Here is a 7,314-nt window from a genome sequence, read left to right on the forward strand (position 1 = left end):
TACGGCATGGAGCATTGCATTTACACTCTTTACACCTGCTTGTGAAGCCAGTGCTTTTTTCCTAAATCCAAGAGCAGAATGGAAACCACTGTCTCAAATCCTACTCCATCAGTCTTCTCACCCTCCCTAGACTGCCCAAAATACAAAGCATCAGAGGACTTGACAATGATTTAAGGTGAAGACGTAGAAAAAAATGTGAGAGTGCCCTGGTTGCTGGGAGATTAAATGGTACAAGTGATGTCTTAATACTTGATCTTCCATTGCTCAGTAGGTGGCAATGCCTCAGTTTTACCAGAACACCGCTTTGCAAATGGTCTTCTGTTGAATTCTTCTCCAGCAAGCACCATATGTGCTTTGCAGCCCCTCTCGGCTTAATTCGGCAGGTTAACAAGCATGAGTAGTAACTATCACTGTGTCAGGATCACAAAGACAATATAAATTATTTGCTGCTTTGCGCAGACTGGTTTTTTTTTGATAGAGCCTGGACGTTATGGTTAAGTGAAGTCAGCTGAGTGCTTCCTCTTCAAACCTGGTCTGGTAAAATCTAACTGCTGTGTTTCTCATTTAAAGCACACATCTTATTTAAAGTGTGTTTAAAGCTGATGTCTCATGTAAGGCGTCCTTTCCTGTGGCTAGATGATGGCTGGAGTGGAAGGCAGCAGGGGAAAGCAATGTGTAGTTTAAGATAATTGTGAACATAGCCTCTGGATTTTATACTTTTTAAATTCCTATAAATATGTGGAGGGGAAGAAGTAGATGAAACACATAATGGATCGGTGGAGGATACCCAAACCAGTGTTTGAAAGCACCGGGCTGATGCTAGCTTTGCTCCCTATGTTGGCACCACAACTGCACCGACGTGTCTGTGCTGCCACCTGCCCTGGCAGTGAGAAGAGGCACGTTTTTGGTTTGAAGGAGACACAAGCGGAAGATTCTCCAGCTCATTCCCCCTCTCCACCGAGCAAGCAGCACTGTTCTGTCTCAGGCTGAGGAGGACAGTTTGTGCAGGTGCCTCCGCTGATTCCAAATCACCAGGAAACCTTCCAAGCTGCAGCATCGCCTGCCGTGCCAGCCCCGCCGCAGCTGCACACCCTCTTCTCTTAAGAAGAGATGAGCCAGGGTCTCTGTGGATGAGGGTATGTTTGCCCTTCCTAGGAACTGAAGAGCCTCAGCTCCCTTGAAGCAGGGCTGTCACCGCCTGGGTACCACAGCGGAGACGGCTGTCGCTGCTCATCCATACCCCACTACCCCAATGTATGTGCTATTTTACACACCCTAACTGGGGGCAGTGAGGAGGACCGGTCACCCACCCACCCCAGCTGCTCAGATTCAGGCTCAGAAAAAAAGAATTTATTTGCTGTCCTGCTCTTATGAATATTAAGCTAAAACTTGCATCCTCAGCTGTGTTTCTGCAGCAAAAATCTCATATAATGAATGCTTTTGCAACTAAAGGCTGCCCCTTTTTCCTGGCCCGAAGGAGTTCACAATACTTATCTTCCCAGTTCTTCACAGATTCAGGTCCAAAAGCCTGCAGACTCCTGCAGAGCCCCTGTTTGGAGCTGGTGTAACGTGACAGCAACTATTCACAGTGACATGTACTGCCAAAACCTCCTCCCCGGCTAGCACAGATGTGCTGGGACCACTGCGGACATCAGCCAGGTGCTCAGGGGGCTGTGTTACTTGTGAGGACAGGTGCTCCCAGGCCAACTTAAACCCAAAACCAAGCAAATGGGCACACACCTTGATTTGGCTGGGGAGAGGTCAGAGCAAACCATGCAGCAAAGCCTGCAGACCAGCCTGCAGGACAGGGGATTATTGGGATCACAAAGATTTCCTCAGTGGCTCTGGGCAAGTCTTTACACTTCAGTTCCTATGCGGGAGTGACAATAATCATCCTTTGCCTGCTTCCCTTGGGCAGGCTGGGGTTTATCGGGGGGGGCTTTTCTTACAGTTCTTCCTGGGGTCGCTAACCCTAGCAAATGTTGAGCCTGTAGGAAACATGGGTATGAGTAACGAGTGAGAGGGAGAACAGCCATTTTCACTCACACCCCCACATACACAAAGATGCTCACATGATGAATTATACAATATATCTATGTGTGTATTTATATCTCTGTATATAGTTTATTTCTCACAATCCTGGTAAGAGTTACAGGTGTACTGGGAATCATTTACAGTTTCACAGCATATGGAGTGGCCATACAGCTTCTGATGTGAGTAACATACAGTGTGTAGAGAGCACACGTTTTCAACCCATCCACCCACCACTCATACAATGGGTTTTCAAAGCTAATACTAGATTCAGCTACGTAGAAAGCCTGGAAAATGTTAGGGTACAGCGTTGGGTGTCGTACAACACTGTCAGTCACAATGGGACAAGCTAAACTACTTTAATTTTCAATCTAGTATTTCTAGTCTACCTGCATTATTGCATTTATACGCTTTTTTTTTTTTTAAGTCAAAGTAAATAGAATACTATATGGGAAAGGAAAAATTCTTGACTATTTTAGGATTTGAGCTGCAGCCCATACAAAGTGTCCATAGAAGCATAGACAAGATTATAAATTCAACAAGGTATAAATTAGCTGTATAGCTTTGTGTGTAGGTAGGTGTCCATTTCCCTCCAGGAAATGTGTCTAGCAGCATATTGTTTCTGAAAGCAAAAAAAACCCAAACCTGTATGTTGAACACAGGTAAATATGTGTCACAAGCAGGTCTGTTTGTACAGGGAAGAAATCAAGGTGTCACTCTGAAAATTACTACCATTTGGAAAACACATTCAGGCGCTCACTCAGAGCCCACAGATGTCGTTGGAAAGATGCCTGTGGCTTCCAGGGTAGCAGCAGGCATTTCCCTGCTACCAGTGTGTCAGCTTTCCATCTGACTCCTGAGGGCTTTGGATCAGTCCCTGGAAAAGTAACAGAATCCAAGCAAACCAAAAGAAAAATAAATAATAATCCCCTGTAATCTGACCTTCGAGTTCCCTTTCTACAACTGTAGTTTCTCCAAAATTTGTAAACAACCTGCACCTACCACTAGAAGAGAGTTGGTTTTCACTGGGGAGTTGAGATTGCACCTTTTCAAGATTTCAGTTTAAATGGTCCTAACCAGTGACTTGGGAAAAGGCACCAGGCTTAAGAAGGGCTGCTCAAAACTTTGTAAAGCCAAATTATTAACTTGTTGGTTTGTTTGGTAGTTGGTTTTTGGTTTTGTTTTGGTTTTTTAACATGACAAATTGTATGGCACCCTTGTTCTTATCAAATCACCCCAGAAACTTGACTGCTTGAAGCTGCTGTGGCAAAACCAGGGATACAATGCAGGTCTTTACTGTTGCCAAGATGATTAAAATTCCTCTCTTCCTGGCAGGAGTTTTGGTACTGTATTCATGGGGGCTTTGCAGTATGAGAAAATAAAAAAAATAAAGAAATCATCTGTGAATTTCAATCTGGAAGCAACTGAAAGAGAAACAGGAGCAAGAGTAACATGTTGGTCCAAATCCCACTTAACCCAAATCCTGTTTTTCAGGGGGAAAAAATAATCTATTTGATTTGAAGAGTATAGCATCAAAGAGCACAAGTCCCCAAGTACTGCACGTCAGAGCATCTGAGTGCAGCACACACTGTCCAAAGCAGCGAGCAGAGCCAGAGCACAGGGTAGAGCCACACTCGCACCTTTGGAAAGCCAACAGCTGCGATCTGTCACACAACTTGCAGGCTTTGGGTATCAACTTATTAGCACGGTTAGTTGAATGAGCTCTGAATTTTCAAGGCCCAGCAGTCTTGCGTTACTGTATCAAATGGTAACACCTGAGCAGCCCATTCAAATGGTAAAAATCCTTGCAGCCTTCTGTCTCCTCAATCCTGCAGCACACCCCTGGCATGTGAGCTGATTCTCCAAGGCCAGCAAAAATACAGGTCACTGACTTGAGCTGAGAGCCAGCTCTGGAGTGCTTGGGAACCTCTCTGCCTGTATTTTTTGTGGTCCAGTAACTGGAAGACTGAAGAAGTACTGGCATCAGCCAAGCGTAGGGTATGCTCGTGCTGTGTCAGCATTTCTCGAGCAGCCAGAATACCTCACAGCTGGCTATCAGGCAGGCTTCAGTCCCGAGCAGAGCTTGTGGCCATGCAGTGACACTGGCACGGAAGAGGAAGGACAAGGAAAAGGGACCTTCCAGCTGTGGTTCTCTTATCTGCTGAGCTTCTATAACAGACAAGAGCACTTGGCATCTTCAGACTGAGACCCTCAAGCCTTAGTGGTTTGGGCAGATGAAAACTGGTACATTCCCTGCTGTGCCGCACAGTCTGCACTCCTCTTAGGTGCTCGATAGCCAAAGGATGCCTGTCTCTTTTGGGTAGAGGTACCCAAACCCTGCCCCAGCCTTGGGGCAGGGGTTCTGCCTCACTGTGGAGAGACCACATCTGCAGAGCTGTCTGGGAAGAAAGTAGAAAAAGGAAAGAGAATACAGTGCAGTAGCCAAAGAAGCAGTAAAAGACAAGCAATAAATTGGATCTCCAAAAACTGATGGAGCCGCACAGTTTGTAGCAGTTGAAGATCTGGCATGAGCAGCCAGCCTAGGAATTTGGGCATTAACAAAGAAAGCAGGTCACAGGGCTGGACTGATGATCTAAAAGAGAAGAGGAAAAATTCATCATAAACCCCCTTTGCTCAACAGATTAAATTCCTCAGAGCCACTCAATCAAAGTAACGGGATCTGAGCTAAGCACAGCAAGACACAATAGAAGACACAGAAAAATGGTGTCGGATAGACCCAGCCACGTCCAGCTGAACAGCACGTGGGCATGTTCCAAGCCAATGTCTCAGTTAAATTGTAGTGCCTCCAGTAGCACCTTGCATCATCACCTCGGCTGCTTAATTCAAGATAATCTAGCTCAAGGAGATCAACTTTCTGTATAGCTACCTTCAGTTTGATGAACCTAGATCAAGTACCTTCTCATTTTTGCCATGTATTCACTGCGACAGCTAAGACATCTTATTCTGTGCTCTCTGTCCTTAATGCCACTTAAAAAATAACTTCCCATTAATGATAAATTAATATTTCAAATGGATAAACTTCAGAAGAGAACTAATCTCCAATTGAATGAGGACAGGAGAGATTTAAAAAGAACAATAGGGCAGAAAAAGTCACTGCAGAAGTGTTTAGGGGTAGATGACGGGCTGATAAGAGAGCAGTAATATTTAATCCACAGTACTAGGCAGATGCTGCTCTCATCACACTCTCCTGGCTTCTTCGTAACCCACAGAGCAAAATGCTGAAGTATGGGGGTGGTACTTCAGCCCTGGCCCAGGGGATTGCTGCACAGGCTTCATTGCCTCCTGCAGCAGAGCTGTCAATCGAGCGCCACTCATAAGACCTGAAATGTGCAGGCAGCCCAGGCTGGATCTTCAGCATCTGTGGATTCCTCCCTGAAGGAGTAAGAGACCAAATACCTCTGGTGTAAAGCAACAGGAAATATCCTAATTCCAGCCTTCTGCACTGAGAATGTAATTAACTTAGAACTGGCTTTGATCTGGATAATAAAAATTCTGTATCTATTCAAGAAGAGAGGTGCCTAATCTGTAAAGAACTGCAGTCAGTTTATGAAAAAGATTATATGATGCAGTTGCCTACCCCTGTGGTGGGCAGCTCTTCCTGGCTTGGGAGATTTCTCCCAGCTTCATGGTGAAGGGAATGATACAGCAGTAAGATGCTACACAGCTTGGGAAGGGAACCAGCATCCCTGCTCTAGCATGAAGTCACAGACTAAGAGGATCAAAGTGCAGGTCGGTTGGATTTTCAGTCCTTTTCAAAGCAAAGCATGTGAAAGCCCTTCAAAATGCCCAAATCATAAACTTGCAGCTTCCCTTAATCGTACAAAGTTGGTTGTAGAAAACTTCAGATCTTTTTCTTGCTTCACTAACACTTTAAAATTGAACAGAGCCACAAAAGATCATTTGGAAAAGTCAGTTAGCAAAGGTTAATTTGCATGGCATTAGAGTTGGTCATTTTTGCTTTTGTCCAAGAAAAAAAGAAAGAAGTGGGTAGAGTATAAAAATTAATGTGCCCTTACCAAAACTGTTAAGACAATGAAATTGTGCTTTTTTTCTCTGCATTTCTCTGTACTGTTTCTTGTACCCTCTCAGAAGCACTGACTTGAAGCTTTGTGTAGAGCTGATTGACATTCCAAGAATTTCACCTTTCAAATACATTTTTTTCCTTTTTTGCTCTGTTTCTTGAAGAATAATTTCTCTCTCAAATCTTCAGGACTGTTATTTTCAACCTATTCTAAGAACAGTTAGAAGGATGCCAATTTCTAAACCCCAGTGGCATTTCCAGGAAAGGAAGGGAAATTTTTGAGGCAGAAATAATCTCTCACCAACTCTAGGATTTGTAGTTACATTGTTGTTTATACACAAATACAGATGTAGATATAAGCATGGTTGTAAGCCAGGCTGCCTCAGTTAATACCAGAGAAAACTACTTTCCTTACACTCAGCAGAAGGACTAGGGAATGGTTTTGTCAAGTTTAAAAAAAAAAAAACAAACCACACGCCATTGAGATCATTTTACATTTTACAGTGACCTGCAATCGTATCCCTGGTGCCAATAAGATCTCAAAGGCCTGAGCAGAGCATGGTGAAGCTAACAGAAAAATTCCCCATTTTCAGTAGCCTATGGATCAACCCCTACACTTTGATTCAGCAGAGATAGAAACCCATTTTTAATTTATCACTCAACCTAAGGGAACCAAGAAGTGCTTCAGGGCAAGCAACTGTTCAGCGCCTTAAGCGTAAGCTGGAGAGGTGAGCAGCAGCTGCAAGAATGCATTCTTACCCTCCTAAAAATGCTGCTGCATTATCCTTTGGCTTCCAGATTTGTTTGTGTCCTACGGCAGAACTGTTAGGAATAACAGGACTTATCCATAGCATAGGTCAGTAGAAAGAGGAAGCAAAAGCATAATTCATTTCCCCTTTCTTAAAGCTAGAAGCATTAAAACCCTTCTATCAAGTCGTCCAAGAGAGCATAATGACAACTTTATATTTGACTAAAACTTTTGGCTCCTTAAAAATAGATTGAGATTGAGTGTAGTAATTGAATCTATAGCTTTAGTGATAAGCTACAATGGCTGAATTCAGTTTTGCAAGTTTATAGACTTTATCAAAAGAGTAAACTAGCAATCTAGATCTCTTCAAATCCCAAGCACAGAGTCTGATTAGTTTTAAGCATTAGTCATTCTCCCCATGGAGATATCACTAGAAGGACTTCATATCACAAACACCACACAAAGAATAACATCAAGCAAATAACGGCATGTG

This window comes from Falco cherrug, chromosome 10 (genome assembly GCF_023634085.1).
Source record: "Falco cherrug isolate bFalChe1 chromosome 10, bFalChe1.pri, whole genome shotgun sequence".
NCBI lineage: Eukaryota > Metazoa > Chordata > Aves > Falconiformes > Falconidae > Falco > Falco cherrug.